The following is a 20,901-nucleotide window of genomic DNA, read 5'->3' on the forward strand; positions in this document are numbered from 1 at the left end:
TTTTTGAAACCTAGGAGATGTTTGTCGAGATCCAGCGCAACTTTCCACTACAGTTTGAGCCCCACGTTGGGTGTTTGTGTTACCTTTCTCTCTCTCTTTTCGGCAGCTTTCATTTGGGTTCATCCAGCAGACCAAGTGAGACAAAGTTCAGTGTTTCTACTACAGTTGGTTTGGTGTCTGAGTCTCTGTGGCGCAATCGGTTAGCACGTTCGGCTGTTAACTGAAAGGTTGGTGGTTCGACCCCACCCAGGGACGAACCAAGGCTTTTGCTGCCTTGCAACTGCTAACACGTGCGCCGGGCAATGATCCTGGGCCACGTGCTGTCTGGCGTTACAAGATGACATCAGGATTTAGCAGAAGTTTTGTTGTCCAGTGCCTGTGTTGGCCAATTTTTTTATTCCAGTTGACTTTAAAACACCATTAAACTTTACACAGGTAGGGAAGGTATTGATCAAAACAGTGGCTAGAATGAGTGTCTCACAAGCCTGCCTAGCTCAGGTGGGAGAGCATGAGACACTTAATCTCAGTGAAGTGGGTTGAGCCCCACGTTGGGTGTTTCTGTAACCTTTCTCTCTCTCTTTTCGGCAGCTTTCATTTGGTTTCATCCAGCAGACCAAGTGAGACAAAGTTCAGTGTTTCTACTACAGTTGGATTGGTGTCTAAGTCTCTGTGGCGCAATCGGTTAGCGGTTCGGCTGTTAACTGAAAGGATGGTGCTTCGAGCCCACCCAGGGTTGAACGAAGGCTTTTGCTGCCTTGCAACTGCTAACACGTGCACTGGGCAATGATCCTGGGCCACGTGCTGTCTGGCGTTACAAGATGACATCAGGATTTAGCAGAAATTTGTTGTCCAGTGCCTGTGTTGGCCAATTTTTTTATTCCAGTTGACTTTAAAACACTATTAAACTTTACACAGGTAGGGAAGGTATTGATCAAAACAGTGACTTTCTCTTGAATGAGCATCTCACAAGCCCTGTCTGGTGTTACAAGATGACATCAGGATTTAGCAGAAGTTTGTTGTCCAGTGCCTAGATCGGCCAAGTTACTTATTCCAGTTGACTTAGGCTTTTGCTGCCTTGCAACTGCTAACACGTGCACTGGGCAATGATCCTGGGCCACGTGCTGTCTGGCGTTACAAGATGACATCAGGATTTAGCAGAAGTTTGTTGTCCAGTGCCTGGATCAGCCAAGTTACTTATGCCAGTTTATTTAGAATGAATGTATCAGAAGCCCGGCTAGCTCAGTCGGTAGAGCATGAGACTCTTAATCTCAGGGTCGTGGGTTCGAGCCCCACGTTGAGCGTTTCTGTTACCTTTCTCTCTCTTTTCGGCAGCCTTCATTTGGATTCTTCGAGCATACCTATTGAGACAAAGTTCAGCATTTCTACTACAGTAGTATTGCTCTCTAAGTCTCTGTGGCGCAATCGGTTAGCGCGTTCGGCTGTTAACCAAAAGGTTGGTGGTTCGAGCCCACCCAGGGACGAACGAAGGTTTTTGCTGCCTTGCAACTGCTAACACGTGCACCGGGCAATGATCCTGGGCCACGTGCTGTCTGGCGTTACAAGATAACATCAGGATTTAGCAGAAGTTTGTTGTCCAGTGCCTGGATCAGCCAAGTTACTTATTCCAGTTGACTTAAAAACAGCATCAAACTTTACACAGGTAGGGAAGGTATTGATCAAAACAGTGGCTAGAATGAGTGTCTCACAAGCCTGCCTAGCTCAGGTGGGAGAGCACGACACACTTAATCTCAGTGACGTGGGTTTGAGTCCCACGTTGGGTGTTTCTGTAACATTTCTCTCTTTTCGGCAGCTTTCATTTGGGTTCATCCAGCAGACTAAGTGAGACAAAGTTCAGCGTTTCTACTACAGTTGGCTTGGTGTCTGCGTCTCTGTGGCGCAATCTGTTAGCGTGTTCGGCTGTTAACCTTAAGGTTGGTGGTTTGAGCCCACCCAGGGACAAACGAAGGCTTTTGCTGCCTTGCAACTGCTAACACGTGCACTGGGCAATGATCCTGGGCCACGTGCTGTCTGGCGTTACAAGATGACATCAGGATTTAGCAGAAATTTGTTGTCCAGTGCCTGTGTTGGCCAATTTTTTTATTCCAGTTGACTTTAAAACACCATTAAACTTTACACAGGTAGGGAAGGTATTGATCAAAACAGTGACTTTCTCTTGAATGAGCATCTCACAAGCCCTGTCTGGTGTTACAAGATGACATCAGGATTTAGCAGAAGTTTGTTGTCCAGTGCCTAGATCGGCCAAGTTACTTATTCCAGTTGACTTAAAAACAGCATCAAACTTTACACAGGTAGGGAAGGTATTGATCAAAACAGTGGCTAGAATGAGTTTCTCACAAGCCTGCCTAGCTCAGGTGGGAGAGCATGAGACACTTAATCTCAGTGACGTGGGTTTGAGCCCCATGTTGGGTGTTTCTGTAACCTTTCTCTCTCTCTTTTCGGCAGCTTTCATTTGGGTTCATCCAGCAGACCAAGTAAGACAAAGTTCAGCATTTCTACTACAGTAGTATTGCTCTCTAAGTCTCTGTGGCGCAATCGGTTAGCGCGTTCGGCTGTTAACCGAAAGGTTGGTGGTTCGAGCCCACCCAGGGATGAACTAAGGTTTTTGCTGCCTTGCAACTGCTAACACGTGCACCGGGCAATGATCCTGGGCCACATGCTGTCTGGCGTTACAAGATAACATCAGGATTTAGCAGAAGTTTGTTGTCCAGTGCCTAGATCGGCCAAGTTACTTATTCCAGTTAACTTAAAATCAGCATCAAACTTTACACAGGTAGGGAAGGTATTGATCAAAACAGTGACTAGAATGAGTCTCTCACAAGCCCGGTTAGCTCAGGTGGGAGAGCACGACACACTTAATCTCAGTGACGTGGGTTTGAGCCCCACATTGGGTGTTTCTGTAACCTTTCTCTCTCTCTTTTCGGCAGCTTTCATTTGGTTTCATCCAGCAGACCAAGTGAGACAAAGTTCAGAGTTTCTACTACAGTTGGCTTGGTGTCTGAGTCTCTGTGGCGCAATCAGTTAGTGTGTTCGGCTGATAACCGAAAGGTTGGTGGTTTGAGCCCACCCAGGGACGAAAGAAGGCTTTTGCTGCCTTGCAACTGCTAACACGTGCACCGGGTAGTGATCCTAGGCCACGTGCTGTCTGGCGTTACAAGATGACATCAGGATTTAGCAGAAGTTTGTTGTCCAGTCCCTGGATCGGCCAAGTCACTTATGCCAGTTTACTTAGAATGAATGTATCAGAAGCCCGGCTAGCTCAGTCGGTAGAGCATGAGACTCTTAATCTCAGGGTTGGGGGTTCGAGCCCCACGTTGGGCGTTTCTGTTACCTTTCTCTCTTTTTTCGGCAGCCTTCATTTGGATTCTTGGAGCATACCTATTGAGACAAAGTTTAGCATTTCTACTACAGTTGCATTGCTCTCTAAGTCTCTGTGGCGCAATCGGTTAGCGCGTTCGGCTGTTAACCGAAAGGTTGGTGGTGAGAGCCAATCACGTCGCGGCATATGCAAATGAATGACAACACCGCTGTCTTCTGACGAGAGCACATCATCATATAACCGATCAAGGTAAGTTATTTTTGTCAACGTCTATATCTTCTGATAGAAGTTGTTTTGTCGATTGTAGTCTTTTGTTATGTCACAGTCCTGGCCTCCTAACGCTGATTTATAATTTTATGACAAGAACTTTAACAAAAGTCACCCTAAATTCACGTGCATGGTGTCAAAGGTCACGACCCCGCACCCTGTTTAACATTAGACTTTTGATACAGTTGCAGAAATCATTGATTTTGTTCAAACGTGTCTTTAAATTAATAACTGTATTTATATATACATGCATATATACTGTATATACAGTTGTTTGGATGTGTTTATCAAAACGTTTGTCGACGCGTCAACAGCTCCCTCCCCCTGTATTTCTTAGCCAAAAACAAAATAAAGTTTACACAAAAATATAGGCTTTTTCTGCTAAATATTCATTAGCTATATGAATTGTAAGAATAAATTAAAAGCTGTAATTGCCTGCCTTTTGTTGATAAATGTTTATTATGTTTGTATGATTTATAACTGTTACTACAATGGTGTACCCATAAATGATATTGCTACTAAATGATAATTAGCTATATGAATTATAGTTATTTATAACTAATGTGTTACAGTCATTCTACAGTGAATAATAAAAATGTCTGTCTTTTGAACCTAAATGTTTATTATAATGTTTACTATTGTGTTATCGTGTTATTATTACCCATCTGATAACATTATCAATTAATTATATATTTCATGTTTCTATTAATTAATATGTTTTTAGTACTATCCCTTTACCATAGCAGAGAAATTACCTGGGAAATGTGATCTTTCTTTCTCTTGTTTCAGGCAACAGGCTACATTATTGTAATTAATGCACTTGTTAAGTTTAATTTACATTTGTATGATAAATTCAGATGAGCACTAAGCCAAAAAGCCACAAGGCCATGGGTGATGGAGAGTGGATGGCCAGGTTGAGAGTCTTTGCCAGCTCTGGCGTTTGGCCTTCTGGAGCAGGCAATCGACCAGCTCCAAGACAGAGGAAGTGGTATGACATTTATCAGAAGGTAAGGCAAAATTACTTATACTTCATGACATTATATGTAGTATGCAGATTGGTTGGCAATGGTGCAAACAATATCAGTGCTTTGACGTTAAAAACTCTTATCTCCTAATCATGAAAATAAATAACCATAGAATAGAAAAATAAGTACATAATGTCAAAAGCAATAAATATGTGATTAAATTACATGAAGAATGTTTCTAAATAATGATATGATTAATTAAAGTATTCAAACAAATAAAGAATAAAAGCACATAAAAACAACAGCAATGCGGGGCTGCTTTCTCAAAGCAAAACACAGAGGTTAGAAAGAACCCTCAGATCTTTCAAATCTATCTTTTCAGATTGAGTAATGTCCCATGCATGCCCGCGGACAGACCACCCTCTTTGGAGGGTCCAGGGCCTGCAATTGTGGATTTCACACCACTAATCCAAACTTCTAAAACCTCCCTCCTCTATCCTCCTCCTTCACCCGCATCCTCCACACTCACTACTGATGACTTTGCTACATTCTTTTGCACCAAAACTGCAAAAATCAGTGCTCAATTTGCTGCACCTACAACAAACACGCAAGATACACCACCAACACCACACACACTCACCTTTTTTTTCCCAGCTCTCTGAGTCTGAGGTGTCCAATCTCGTGCTATCAAGCCATGCAACCACCTGTCCGCTTGATCCCATTCCCTCTCATCTCTTGCAAGCCATTTCTCCTGCAGTCATACCAACACTGACTCACATAATTAACACATCTCTTGACTCTGGTCTATTCCCTACTTCATTTAAGCAGGCTAGGGTAACCCCACTGCTAAAGAAACCCACCTGGATCAAACGCTACTTGAAAACTACCGACCGGTATCCCTGCTTCCATTCATGGCCAAGATTTTGGAGAAAGTAGTGTTCAAACAAGTCCTGGACTTTCTTACTCAAAACAACCTCATGGACAACAAGCAATCTGGCTTTAAGAAAGGCCACTCAACTGAGACTGCCCTGCTCTCGGTCGTGGAGGATCTCAGACTGGCTAAAGCAGACTCTAAATCATCTGTCCTCATCTTGCTGGATCTATCAGCTGCTTTTGACACTGTAAACCACCAGATCCTGCTATCTACGCTTGAGTCACTGGGCGTCGCAGGCACTGTTATTCAATGGTTCAGATCTTACCTCTCGGACAGGTCATTCAGGGTGTCTTGGAGGAGAGAGGTGTCCAACCTACAGCATCTAAACACTGGGGTACCTCAGGGCTCTGTTCTTGGGCCACTTCTCTTCTCCATCTACATGACGTCTTTAGGAACAGTCATCCAGAAACATGGATTTTCCCACCACTGCTATGCTGATGATACCCAGCTATACCTCTCTTTTCACCCTGATGATCCCTCGGTTCCAGCTCGCATCTCAGCCTGCCTGTCAGACATTTCACACTGGATGAAAGATCATCATCTTCAGCTTAACCTCGCGAAAACGGAAATGCTTGAAGTTTCTGCCAATCCGACTCTACACCATAACTTTTCAATCCAGATGGATGGGGCAACCATTACTGCATCCAAAATGGTAAAAAGCCTTGGAGTAACGATTGATGACCAACTAAACTTCTCTGACCACATTTCTAGAACTGCTCGATCTTGCAGATTCGCACTCTATAACATCAGAAAGGTCCGACCCTTCCTATCTGAACATACAGCTCAACTCATTGTTCAAGCTCTTGTTCTCTCCAAACTGGACTATTGCAACTCTCTACTAGCCGGGCTTCCAGCTAATTCTATCAAACCTCTTCAGCTGCTTCAGAACGCAGCAGCACGAGTGGTCTTTGATGAACCCAAAAGAGCACATGTCACTCCGCTACTCACCCGTTTGCACTGGCTGCCAGTTGCTGCTCGCATCAAATTCAAAGCTCAGATGTTTGCTTACAAAGCGACCTCTGGCTTTGCTCCATCGTATCTGCTCTCAGTTCTGCAGATTTATGTGCCCTCCAGAAACTTGCGTTCTGTGAATGAACGTTGCCTCGTTGTTCCATCCCTAAGAGGGAAGAAATTACTTTCCCGAACTCTCGCATTCAAGCTGCCCAGTTGGTGGAATGAACTCCCTAACTACATCAGAACAGCAGAGTCACTTGCTGTCTTCAAGAAACGACTAAAAACTCAACTGTTTAGTCTTCACTTTCCTTCCTAATCTTAACTGCCTCTCTGGCTATAGCACTAACTGTACTCTCTCAAAAAAAAAAAAAAAACTTTACTAATGCTTTGCTTCTAGGACTTTACACACCTGAAACTTGTCTATAGCACTTGTTCACTGCTGCTCTTATAGTTGTGTAAATTGCTTCCTTGTCCTCATTTGTAAGTCGCTTTGGATAAAAGCGTCTGCTAAATGACTAAATATAAATGTAATTTATAATGGGTTATTTATTAAGTATCTGTACTGTGTATGACATGGGCCTACTGGTTGGAACATTTCTGCTGTGGTATTACAAATGTCAAATTGTGAAAGTAGACTTTTCTAAAAAATAAATAAACAATATCCTACTTAATAATATTAATAATCATCATCATCATTAATATTATTATTAAATTATGATTTTTTTTATTTCTAATAGATAATATTAAAAATAGTAATAATTTTCATCATCATCGTCCTCATGATCATCATTAGTATTATTAATATTATTATTAAATTAGGATTTTATTCATTTCCTAATATATAATAAATATTAAATTTCCTTTTAAAATAAATAGCCTCATTATTTATTTATTCATATGATTTATATATGATATTAGAATACCTGTTAGCTTTTGTAAGTGATTTGATTTAGAATAGGATATGTCATATCCTTAATAATATTTGTAAAGAAAACATAGGCTTTATATGTGGCATTTACATATAATTCGGTTAATATGGAAAGCGAGTGCATGTTTTTACCAAAACTAATATTGGATTTTTTTTCAAATGCGTGTTTGTCTAAAACAATATAATTTGCAAAAATAAATGATGGAGTTGTTCTGTAAAGCAGTAGTTCCTCCGCCCTGTTTAGAGCGTCATTATGGGCGTTTTACATAATAACTAACATGGTTCAAGCGATGGATCTGCGACAGAGAAACTGCGTTTTGGGAAACACTCGTCACTACATCGTTTTTTTCCCAACCGATGCATCGTACTATGATAGTTCAGCCGTGAGTTACATCGTTGTTTGGGAAATCCACCTCTGGTGCAAATTGATCTTAAGCAGTTAAAGATAAGCCAAATCTCTGCTTTTGTGGTTTCTCAGGTGTGAGTCTAAGATCTAGTAATAAGAGCTCAAATTAATTTGGGACGGTTGTGTCAACTCATTTTGCACAAGCACCAGAATTGAGAACCACTGCTCTGAGGTATTCAAAATAAACTATCATAGTCAAAATAAATTGCCTTCCTAAAGTTACTTCTCTACTTGAGTATATCCCTGTAAATATTTTTTACAATATTTTAAACAGTCTGACAATTTAGTCAATTAATTTTACTGGAACAATAAGCACCCTTGGTTGCATAGGAATACATTGCAACAGCCAGTTGATAAAAAAAGGGTTGGGGCTTCCTGAGCATTTATTTCATTATTAAGCCTTCAGTCTGAGACATCTCGTGCAGTGGTCCATCCCTACTGAAAGAGCTCCATCTTGGTCTATGGTTAAACAAGCCATCCTACTTCCTCTTCCACCACTACATTGTCTATCCATCCATCTATTTATTCATTTTATTTTGTAAATGTGTTATTTTTGAGGCTGATCTCAAAAATATAATAATTTTTACTGACAGAATTTTAGGTGCAGGCTAGGACTGTCTCTGCCATTTGTTCCTACTCTCACCTATGGTCATGACTGAAAGGACAAGATCTCAGATACAACCGGACACATTTTACAAAGTGTTATGACCCGCTCGTTTGAGTCGCAACATAAAAGAGAGATGAGCCAACAAAATAGCCTCAATGCAAATAATTTATTATAAAATGTAACTCATAGAACAATCAAAGCAACCAACAAATGTCTAGGGATAATAAGGAAGATAAAGAACTTAGGATATAATCACAGCAACACTTTAACTACATGATATAAGTAAAGCAAAACAAAACCATAAGGTTAAAGACTCAATGAGATGGCAGGTTTTGACATGAGGACTCCTGAGTAGCCACAACGTCCTGGGGTAGCTAGCACAACAACTTTTGTATACCTATTGATGAGTAATGCAGGCATCCAATCAGGATTTACCACATACTCCAATCTGGAGTCTTGGGATCATCACAGTGTATTAATATTGTAAAACTTAATACCTGTCGCTCTGCTTAAATCATAAAATATTCATCCAGTTTGTATTCTACTCAAAAAAGTAAATGAAGTAAACTAGAAAGAATCTTGAACCTCAAAGTAAAGAAACTTTACTAATAAAAGATGCAACACAGGACAATTGAATGGGCTTTCTAAACTTGAGGCCCTGGTATACTGCAAACCAACCGTCCTGGAGCTCCACCTTCTTTGATGTGCGGCGTCTTCTTAGTGATTTGTTTCTCATTCAGGGAGTCAGACAGAGATGTTACGTTTAGAGACGTATTGTTTAAAGTTATTGTGTGTTTATAATGTGTCAAATGTCTTTCTCCCTGTTCTTTTTTTTTGCCTCCCCTCCTGAGTTTGAAGGTGCGGTCACACTTGACTTTTCCTTCCATAGACTTCCATTCATACGCACGCGAATGCGTCAGACCGGAAACGCGGGGTCATGCGTTAAGTTTCGCAGGTTGCTGCGGTGCAAAGTTCAAGCTTGGTGAACTCTGACCTGCGAAATCGCATCATTTGACTGCGTGAGACCCATCGAGGATCAAAACAGGACCTCTCTGGACAGAAATTTAAAACATGGAGCAATCGCTCGCTTTTTTAATGTCTAATCATCTTGTTTAATCCTGCCCATTTTCGCAGCGCCGCACGACAGAATTTCGCACACACAAAGCCCGGTGTGACCGTAGCTTTAAGCAGGTTGCTGATGGCTTCTCACAGCTGTGTTCACTTAACATGAAGGGGTGAGAGAGGATAAAAACACAGGCCAAACACTTGGATGATGAGAAAGGAGCTAGAGAGGAACCTTTCCCCAGAGCACTAGCTGGGTTTCAGTTAAATTAAAGCTGTTGTGAACTGTTGCAAAGTTGAATTGTGGTGATTTAAAATCTTTCTGGTTGACAATTGGTACTTGTTCTCTGTTGTGGCTAAGAGCAGTATCACGATTTAAACTTTTCTTTCTTTCTTTTTCTTTTTTCCCCAGGAAGCAGTAAGGAGGTGGTCGGCCTTTTTTGTTGAACTTTTTCTCCTGTTTTGAGGTCAGTCAGGGAGTCAGTGTAGTTTTGCTGTTAATTTTCATCATTATTTTCTTGTAGCTTATTTAGAGGTTTTACTCCCAGACAGAACCCTGTTTTTGTTTGTTATTTTGGCTTTATTCCCCTCCTGAAGCTAGAGCTTCCTTAACACTACATTGTGTGTGACTTTGATTTTTTTTTTTTTGTAATTTTGGAACTTTACTCATTGCTTTGTTGTGACTGGTCCCAGTTTAGTGCTCTTTAAATTAATATTGTTGTGTTCATTGTATTTCCCCTAGACTTGTGTAGGATGTAACAGAGAACATCATCCAAAACAACTCTAGCTACATGAATACACTGGAGAGTAGAGTACAGATGTATGCACACCTGTACAATTACTTGCAAAGAGGTTTTAAGCCACAGAGGTGCTGTTTGCCAGATGTTTATGAAACTGTTTTTCTCTCAGCCGCCATCATTGTTTACGGTAAACGCGAGGAGCGCAACACATTTACAACCCCACCTACTGCAGTGTAGGAGTGTTGGAAAATAGTATACCATCACTCAGCCTTTTCAAACATTATTCAGAAACATCCTGTGAACATGAGAAAATCTTTGCTGCATTCATGTCATGTGTGCAACTTTTTGTCCACGTGTTTCTTAAACTTTAAAACGAGCGACGCTCTGTAGACACTGATCAGATCTGTACGGATTATCTCCAGTGTGAGTCCTCTTCTTTGCAAAATTCTATTGTACGGCACTGTGAAAAGGGGCGGGATTAAACAAGATGATTAGACATTAAAAAGTGAGCGATTGGTCCATATTTAAAATTTCTGTCCTGAGAGGTCATGTTTTGATCTTCGATTGGTCTCACACAGTCAAGTGATGCGATTTCGCAGGTCAGAATTCACCAAGCTTGAACGTTGTAAGGCAGTGAACTGCGAAACTTGACGCGCAAACTTGCATTTCCGGTCTGATTCATTCGCATGCGTATGAATGGAAGTCTATGGGGAAAAAAGTCCAGTGTGACCGCGGCTTAAGTGCAAGTGAATGGTTTTTCTCCACTGTGGATCCTCATGTGTTTAATTAGGGATGATGATTGGCTGAAACTCTTCCCACACTGAGTGCATGTGAATGGTTTCTCTCCAGTGTGGATCCTCATGTGTTGATTAAGGTGTGAGGAGCAGTTAAAACTCTTCCCACACTGAGTGCATGTGAATGGTTTCTCTCCAGTGTGGATCCTCATGTGTTGATTAAGGTGTGAGGAGCAGTTAAAACTCTTCCCACACTGAGTGCAAGTGAATGGTTTCTCTCCAGTGTGGATCCTCATGTGTTGATTAAGGTTTGATGATTGGCAGAATCTCTTTCCACACTGGGTGCATGTGAATGGTTTCTCTCCAGTGTGGATCCTCATGTGAAGATTAAGGTGTGATGATTGGTTGAAACTCTTCCCACACTGAGTGCATGTGAATGGTTTCTCTCCAGTGTGGATCCTCATGTGAATTTGAAGACTGTTTTGTTTTCCAAAACTCTTTCCACACTGAGTGCAGGTGAAATGATTCTTGTCTCTCCGTTTCAAAATACCATCAGTCTGTAAAAGAGTTTTTTCCTCAATTTTGACATGATGTTCCTCCACTTTACTCCCCTCATTCTCTTCAATTAGGTCTGAAATAAAAAAACAACATTAGTTTTCATTAAGTCTTAAAACTCTCATCAAAAGCTGAAAAGAGACTAGAAACATTGGCTACACACACTGTAATTTTGATGCACATTAAATGTAAAATGAATCAGATCATATTTTGATCTGTCCATTAACATGCAGGGCTCGACAATAGGGACTGCCCGATGACCCAAGGCCAGTGTGCGAGACGCTCAGGACAGTATAGAGAATGGTTACTGACCCGTACGGGCCAGTGCTGCCTTGTCACTAAAGTTTAATTTGGCTGCGACTGTTTGTCAATTGCGTCGTGTTTGCCCTGTAAGCGTGGTTTGTCTGGCATATGTGAATCCCGCAATCATGTGGGATCCGCGCCAAATCAATCGGTCCGAGAACGCCTGAATGAGGTGGTTTCTGCTCGATGGGCTATATGCACGGCAGCGCGTGACGCATTTGCGGTAAAATGTAAGACCCCGGTCCAACTTCCACCGATCATACAGTGCTACAACAGGAGCGCTACTGATCAAAACAGCTAACGTTTTGGAGTTGTCTAAATGTTTTATGCCATTTTAGCCCAGCAGTACTTCTAATTACCACTGCCATATTCAGCAACGTACAGCATCAGAAATTGAACTCTTACCTTAGTTTCCACACGTTTCCAAATGACAAAGTCGTGCAGAAGAGGTGGGTTGTTAATATTAAACGTGAGAATTTTACAGAAACAGAAAAGACAAGAGTATAGCTGACACTTCCAGTCTAGCATCCTGATAGAGGCTCGAGTGCCATACAGATGCAGACATTTAAAGAAAGGAGCTTTTATGGCAAATAATAGTTTATTTTTATTGCCTTTAAAAAGAAAAACAATTAATAAACATAAATATTTCTTAAGCTACTTTCAAATTGCAATTTTTATTTATTCAGAATAAAGACCTTTATTTTATTCACTGTACATATTAAATGTTATTCACTGTATTTAATTTGAAATTACATTGTCAAAAAATTTTACATTTTGAAAAAATATTTTATTCAGATGAACAGAAACAATAACATTGAATCAGTTGTTTTTTCAGCAAGGTGCTTGAACTGTGTGTTCGCGCTCTGAAACATTTGCCTAGTGAACTGTCAAGGCCAACATTCAAGAGAAGATACCAGAAAGATACCAGAAAGAGGAACATTTGGTAGCTGAATGGTCCAACTGCCAAGATGATATCATATAAGTCAATAGGATTAAGATTAGATAGTGTGTGAAAGACATTATAAAACATAAAGAGCCCAAAAGAGAGCAGAGCTGAATTGAAATTACATCTCTCCTGCGCAGAACTGGTACTCTCTAACTTCTTGCATTCAAAATAAAACTTCTTAATTTTCAACTCAGGTCTCCGTCAATTTTTGAACATGCAATGGACCATTTGAGTCCTACAATTGGTGACCCTACGACGTGATTGACTGGAGACTGTCAAATAGATGGATGTTTATTTCTGATGCCAAATCCAGAGGCGCCTCTCTAAAGAAAGGTAAGCAGAAACATTTTTCTAAAAATCTGCTATTGAATATACTAAATAAAGTGGTTTTTGGCATTAGTAAATACGATTGTTCATTTCTTTGATACATTTGAATTGAATGCAGTACGTTACAGACTGCATAAATTAAAACTTAACTAAATTAGTGTTGAATAAAAAGAAAAGATGAATGAGTTGTGACAAGTTGTGATAGAGAAAGTTAGGGTGAATCATTAGGATTTACGGAGAAGTCTTGTTCCCTAAATAGGCAATTAGGGTGAATCATTAGGATTTACGGAGAAGTCCTGTTCCCTAAATAGGCACTTAGGGTGAATCATTAGATTTATGGAGAAGTCCTGTTCCCTAAATAGGCAAATAAATTGGAAATTGTCTGTCTTGACGAAGTCATTCATATTTCCAATTATCAGGGTGAATACATAAGTATTTAAAGGAGAAGTCCCTTTCCCTGAGGAGGCAAAACCCTTGAAAATCCCTCTTATTCTGACAAGAATTTGATATTTTCAAGTAAATTTCTCAAGGATAGCAGGTTTAGTGAATTGAGAAATAGTGAGAGTGTAGGGATAGGGATAATTTTTTTAAATAAATAAATAAATAAAAAATGGAAGGAGAATTTGATAGAGAATGTGAGGAATATGATTGTCCTCTTTTAAGACAACAATAGGATAAAATGGTAGATACCTTATTGGCACAAACTGATCAAAAAAGATAGGAAAAAACGGATAAAAGAACTGGGAGAATGGGAATAAAAGAGAAAAGAGCACAGGAAGCTGTTTTAAGACACAGAAAAGAGGAAGTAGGGCTGTTGAACAAGCAAGCCAATGGAAAGAAAGAAAAAGAGGGAATTTGGATGGTGATTTGGATGAACATGGGAAGGGACAAAGTGAAGTAGATGAAGAGAGCGACAGAGGAAGTGGGACAGATGAGGAAACGACAGAAGGACAGTGTAAAGAAGACGAAAGACAACAAAGTGTATCAGAGCGAACATTGGGATGGTAAAAAAGGAGCAGCATACATAAATAGATGCTGAGAATAAAACTGAGAAGAAGCATGTGATGAAAACCCAATGTCTAACCCTGTTACTAATAAAATGTTCAGGGCAGCAGTGTTACAAGGAGCTCCTGCTGGTGTGACCCAGGCCATGGAACAGTCTCATGAGGTACCAGGCAGTGATGATGGAAAAGGTATGTAGACAAAGCAGTAGAGAGAGCGGACCGAGAAGGAAGTTGGAGTTGGAGAAGGAAACGAGTTGTTAAAGTAAAAAAAAAAAAAGAGAATTTTGAAACTATAGCTTGAGAAGAGGAAGTTAGCTAAAAACAGACACCTCAGCAACAGTTTGGCAGTTGCTAGAGAGGGCCTGATGGCCTCCCCACTTCCTGAAGCAGACAACCCAATCACACTGTTTATGTAGGTGATGGAACATTAAAGGCAGGCTTTGCTGTGGTTAAATTACAGAATGATCAATTTGTCACAATACAAGCTGAACCCCTAATTGGCAAACAATCTGCACAAAAAGCAGAACTATTGGCCCTAATCAATGCATTGAGACACTCAAAAGGACAGGCTGTCAACATCTACTCTGATTCTGCATATGCAGTATCCACAGCCCACGTGGAGCTGCCTGTGTGGATCAGATGTGGATTCACAACTTCTTCTGGCCGGCCTATTACTCATGAGAAAGAAGCAAGGGAGCTTTCTGAAGCCATAATGTTGCCAAACAAAGTGGCTATCATTGAGTGCACCGGTCATTCTCAAGGAACTGACCTAATATCAAGAGGGAATGAAGCAGCAGACTTGGCGGCGAAACGTGCCTCAGACTACATAAAAGGTCAGTTTGTGGTCACATCTGAGCCAGACGTGACATCCCTCCTACCAGAATTCTCAAGAGAATTCTTATCTGAGCAGCAAGACATGGCTGCTCCTGAAGAAGTCTGCGTGGAAAAACAAAGGGGCAATCAGACACGAGGATGGGCTTTGGACAGCACCTGATGGTAGAGCTTTGCTCCCAGCGTCACTAGTCCCAAGCGTGTTGAAAGAAGCCCACACACATGCACACTGTAGTGATAAGCAAATGTCACGAGCATTGCAATCATGGTGGCATCCTTTTATGCCACACCTAATTTCTGGGTACATAACGACATGTGACATCTGTCAGATGCACAATGTCAAACCAACTATGAAACCATCTCAGGGATCGTTCCCATTGGCAAATGGGCCTGGGGATGAAGTTATAATTGATTTCACTGACATGATTGAAAAGATAAATGGTAAACGATACTTGCTTGTTATGATTGATGCATATACTGGATGGCCAGAGGCCTTCCCGGTGGGCAAGGAAGACAGCACTGCTGTCATTAAATGTCTGATAAACCATTACATCCCACGTCATGGTTTTCCGAGCCGGGTCAGATCTGACAACAGCTCACACTTTAAAAATGAACATCTGGCTGATGTGGAAAAGGCATTGGGTTTAGTACACCATTTCGGGGCAGTCTATCACCCACAGTCACAAGGGGACACGAATATCCATCACCCCTACCTGACCGAACTTGGGACTGGGTGAGATTGAGAATCTACAGGCGTAAATGGAAAGAGCCTCGCTGGTCTGCTTCAATTAAAGTAATTGCACGCACCTCTCACTGTGTTCGTCTTGCAGGAAAAGGTGACACTTGGTACCATCTGAGCCAGTGCTGTCCGGTGGACACACCGTCCAGATCATTGGACGACACCAGAGTGGACCTTGCTTCGCAGGTCTAAGAGAGAGAGGATACCACAGGAGGAGCGGGGGGGGAGTGAGGGTACCACAAAAGGAGGTGACACACAAACACATACACACGGGAAAAATTTTCATCCATCACAAAGTAACCTACAAACTTTGTAGGTGGTCCACAAAACTGGGGATATATTTACAGCCCCTAAAAGAGAAGCTGTAGACCATTGTGTCAGTGCAGACTGTGCATTTGGAGTGGGCATAGCGAAAAAATTCAGATAAAGATATGGGTTGACAAAGTAAAGGCTCAGAGAAAAATTAAAGGTGACTGTGTTATAACTCACGAGGCAGACAGAATAGTTTTCCACCTGATCACAAAAACACTTGCTAGAGACCTACCCACATATGAGGACTTTGAGAGCAGTCTAATCTGCATGAGAACGTGGTGTGACAAATTACACATCACCAGATTGTCAATAGCCCGGCTGGGGTGTGGTTTGGACAAGTTGGAATTCTATAGAGTTCTCCACATTATTGAAAAGACATTTAAAGGCCAGAATATAACCATTTCAGTTTATACGTTAGAATAAGTTTACTGTGTTTGCTATTTTTTATTGTAGCTTTGATGTTTGATATATTACTTGCTGCGAACACAACAACGTTATGAAAAATAAGATTAAGGGAGGACCAGACATGAATAATAAGAAAAACCAGCATCATTAAAACATGAGGGTCAAGTTATGGGAAAACTGGAAGCTACTGGGGGCAATAGGGATAGTAGCACTGATAATAGTGGGGACAATTCTGGGAGTAGAAAAAGGTCAGAACAGGAATGAAACCTCAACTGTAAAACCAACCAGAGTAAAAAGATCCCTAGGGGAAGAAAACAGATGTTCCAAGTATTATGGAGGGCTGTCCATAGAATATGTAAAGGGAGAGACGACATCTTACACATTTGATCTATGTCAGGTAATTGACTGTGGGGGACACAATAGTTCGTGGCAAGGATATGACGTATATGTTTGTTTAGATCAGACTAAGAATGCATGGTGTAACACGATGGGTAAAGCGGATAATAAGTGGTGTAGAGGGTGGGATCAAGTAGTGGGGTACACAGGGAAATGGACGCCAAACCCAGCATGGTTAGGGAATTTTAAAAACGAGTGGAGAAAACTGAAAATACAAAGGGATTATAGTCCTACCCAGAACCCTATTACTATGTCCATAGGGGAGTGGACAGGATACCCCCTAGATGAGACCCATTATGCTGGGAAAAACAATCCGCCTAAGTTTCTCCATATACTATTAGGAGTTGAGATATCAGGAACTGACCCCATGGGAATCATAGAAGTTGAGTTTTTAGACAGGGTCAATGTAATAGATAGAAACAAGACAACGACTATAGGACCCCAAGCATAGATCATAGTAGAGAAATTAGAGGTCGAAGGGTTGTAATACAAATGGATTATACCAAATTAACCCCAGAGGATATACTAGAGAAAGCATATTAACCCTTTGTGGTGCAAACAGATTATCAACAATGCAGGGGATATAATAGTATCCTGGGCGCGGAGAGGACTATATTATTACTGTGGGGGGAAAAGATTGTTTGTAAGAATAAAAGGGAAAACTACGGAAGGTATATGTGCAATGGTTAGGTTGGCAGCACCAGTAACATTGATTGGCAAGAGACAAGAGGGAAGGGGTGAAAGTATAGCTGGGAGAAGAAAAAGGGACGCAACGTTTGATTTAACCACAAATTCCCCAACCTATATAGATTCAATAGGAGTCCGAAGAGGAGTCCCTGATGAATACAAATCTAGTAGACCAAATTGCTGCCGGGTTCGAGAATATCCCAATAATTTAAGCCCTATTCCCTGTCACTCCAAGTAAAAATGTGGATAGAATAAATTATGTGCACTATAATGTCATGAGATTGGCAAATCTGACACAAGATGCCGTAGAAGGATTATCAGAACAATTGGCCCCAACCTCATTACTGGCAATACAAAATGGAATAGCACTAGACATGCTATTGGCGGGAAAGGGCAGGACCTGTGCCATTTTCCAAGATTTTTTGCTGCACTCTAGATGGATCGGTGACAAGACTTTAGAAGGATTAAAAACCCTTCCTAAAACAATGGCAGAACACTCTGGTGTAAATAACCTATTTGATGATTGGGTGACCGGTGTGTTTGGAAAATATAAAACCATGTTTACATCAATTTTGATCTCTATAGCTACATTTGTGGCCATAATAGTCACCTGTGGATGCTGTTGCATCCCGTGTATCAGAACATTGTGTAACAGGGTGATAATTGCAGCAATTGAAAAGAAAGATGGAGCTCCACCCCCTTACACAATGCCTCTGCTGATATCTCCTGGAAATAATGATGATGAGGAGGAGGAATATGACTTATAAATGTTGTTTTTTCCCAGTAACTGTGCTTCTTTGCAGATGCTGATTCAACACAAGTTATGTGTTTTTTAGATATTGATGTTTGAGAAATTTGCTGTTTGAAAATGTGTCAAGATTTAAATTTTGATTATTGAAATGTTTGTAGTCTAGATAATTTCAGTGTGATTGACTCAGCTGACATGTTGTGGTTGCCCAAACGTCAATTAGGGGATCGACTGGGTGCCTTTCCCCACAGGGGTTTTCAGCCCAGTCCAGCCTGAGCACACTGGTTTATAAGGAATTTTATTTTTTTATTATTTTCTATTATTATTACGTCTTAAGTACTTTTCTTTCTAGTAGTCTGATATGATGTGTCAGGTGAACATGTGGTGGCTGCCCATAAGCCAACTAGGGGGCCGCTTGGGTGTCTTTCCTCACAGAGGTTTTCGACCCAAGCTCATCTGGACATATTGGACCAAGAATTCTGAGATTTTAAAGTGTTTATTAAAGTGGTGTGGCCTCTTTTCAGAGGCCAAGAGAGGGATTGAAGGATAGCATTTTTTTTTATTGTTAGATTTTGCTAAACATTTACTTATAAATGCAGACATAAAGGGTTTCTTCTTTTAAAGGGTTAGCTGCTTTATTAGGTGCACAAAGTATAGAGAAATGTTACCGGATGCTAGCACATCCTGTTGTTGGGTGGGGGTGAATGACAAGATGTATAAGCTGTGTGTACGTGCTCTGAAACATCTGCCTTAAAAAAGAGAAGAGAAGATACACAGATACTAGGAAGAGGAATATCTGGTTGCTAAATGGTCAACCTGTTAACACAACACCATATAAGGTTAGAGAGTGTGTGAGAGACAGTATAAAAAGCATGAAGCACAGTATCATGGGCAGAGGCTGATAAAATAGTACATCTCTCCTGCGCAGAAATTGTATTCTCTAACTTCCTGCATTCAAAATAAAACTTCTTAATTTTCAACTCAGATCTCCGTCAATTTTTGAACATGCAATGGACCATTTGAGTCCCACAGTAGCAGTCTTGTTTCTACTTTCAGGAGGTTGGGGAAGTCGTAAACTTGTCCTAAGGGCACCTGCAGACTGTGGGTACACTGGCAGGCTCATTAAAGCTACCAAAATAGGAGAGAATTCAGTCCTCTACATAGCTCCTTTTCAGGATGAGCTTGATACTGCTCCCTTACCACCATCTTCTGAAGCCTTTCGTGATATGCAAAAAAGGCAATATGCAAAAAATGCAACGAATCCTACCCACTTCAGCTTTTAACCAATCACATTAAGTCCTGTACGTGGAGGATGAGAATGATTCTCAAGATGAGTATCAGCAGGAGGCAGAATGTGAGAACAAGGACAACGAAGTCAAGAACAATGAACAGGTTAGTTTCTTGCTAATGTATATTTGACCCAAGGTGATATAAAGTTGAATTTTTGTGGTAATTTGTGTTTATTTGGTTATCGGCAGTATCAGCTTGCTGTCCTATTTGTCAAGAAGTAATGCCATTTGGAATTTTAGAAGTCCATGCCAGTGAATGTGGGGAAAGGTGTGCTAGCTGTAAAATATTTATTTTGTGAGACACGGAAAATATGTTATATTTACCTTGCACTGTAACATTTTCCATAATTTTAATTGTTTACCATTTTTAAATTGTAGTCCAGTGAATGATGACAGTAACAACACAGCTGAGTTTTCTTTCATGGATAATGAAGTGAACAACACTGCTGATTTTTCAATCATGGATAATGGTAATTATTTGTGTGTGTGTTTTTTACATTGTTGTGCTGCTGATGCATTGTTAAAATATTGTAATTTAATTGAACAGATTGGAAGACTCATTTGGATCCAAAGACAGCTGCATTGTTGTACAGAAAACAAATACTTCAGCTACATGAGACAGGGAAGCCCCTTTTCATGTCTATGGATCTAAGATCAAGTGTGGAAGAACAGGACAGGCAGCTAATCAACTTCTACAAGCAAAGAAACGTGGAGTGGGCATGTCCTGTTAAATGTCAGCTTCAAGGTGCAGCCTAGAGTACAAGAAAGAAAAACTTGGATGCAATAAAATATGCAGTTCATATAGCATATTCATGCCTATAGCTTTAGTTACTATATCTTCATTGTTTTAGGAGATGCTGCAGTTGGTGATGGTGTTTCCAGACATTTTTTTTCCACAGTTCTGGAAAAACTGAAATATGGTTTCAGATTGAACTTCGGTATGACATTTTAATACTTGCACTACAAAATTTATGTTTTTATTTTTTTGATGGGATTTACATAATACTGATTTGTAACTAACAGGCAACACTGGAGTCACTTGCCTCTTTGAGGGTGAGGCAGACCACCTAGTGCCTTCGTCATCGCAGTTTCTCATTGAAAGTGATCTCTTTCAAGTAGCAGGGAGAATGCTAGGCCATTCATTTCTGCATGGCGGGCCATGCCTTGCTGGGCTTAGCAGAGCATTTGTTCATGTTCTTCTTCGAGGCTCTGAGGACACAGCCACCTTACAGTTAGAAGATTGCCCGGATATCGACCTTCGCGAGACCATCAACTTGGCATGTATATATTTGTCCATCAACTTGGCATGTATATATTTGTAAACTTGTTTAATTTTTTTAATGTTTACATCTGTGTTTATCCTGGGATCTTCCTGGTCCAACAGATGAAAACAGAAGATGGCTTTACGAACGCCTTTTGTCTCAT

At 40.7% G+C, this 20,901-nt stretch overlaps 1 long non-coding RNA gene, 4 other non-coding genes and 1 pseudogene across 5 annotated transcripts; 5 read left to right on the plus strand and 1 right to left on the minus strand.

The window, feature by feature from the left end:
* The window catches only part of LOC130222042 (zinc finger protein 729-like), a 632,497-nt pseudogene that overhangs the window by 458,338 nt on the left and 153,258 nt on the right, over positions 1 to 20,901 (minus strand).
* Positions 1,229 to 1,301, plus strand: trnak-cuu (transfer RNA lysine (anticodon CUU)). The gene has a single exon. It is a non-coding gene; the product is annotated as a tRNA-Lys (tRNA).
* trnan-guu (transfer RNA asparagine (anticodon GUU)) lies at positions 1,408 to 1,481 on the plus strand. The gene has a single exon. It is a non-coding gene; the product is annotated as a tRNA-Asn (tRNA).
* trnan-guu (transfer RNA asparagine (anticodon GUU)) lies at positions 2,539 to 2,612 on the plus strand. The gene has a single exon. It is a non-coding gene; the product is annotated as a tRNA-Asn (tRNA).
* On the plus strand, positions 3,021 to 3,094 carry trnai-gau (transfer RNA isoleucine (anticodon GAU)). The gene has a single exon. It is a non-coding gene; the product is annotated as a tRNA-Ile (tRNA).
* Positions 19,858 to 20,393, plus strand: LOC130222289 (uncharacterized). The gene is made up of 3 exons (XR_008836421.1): positions 19,858 to 19,946; positions 20,024 to 20,221; positions 20,328 to 20,393. It is a non-coding gene; the product is annotated as an uncharacterized LOC130222289 (long non-coding RNA).

The sequence above is a fragment of the Danio aesculapii genome, chromosome 4 (genome assembly GCF_903798145.1).
Source record: "Danio aesculapii chromosome 4, fDanAes4.1, whole genome shotgun sequence".
Taxonomy (NCBI): Eukaryota; Metazoa; Chordata; class Actinopteri; order Cypriniformes; family Danionidae; genus Danio; species Danio aesculapii.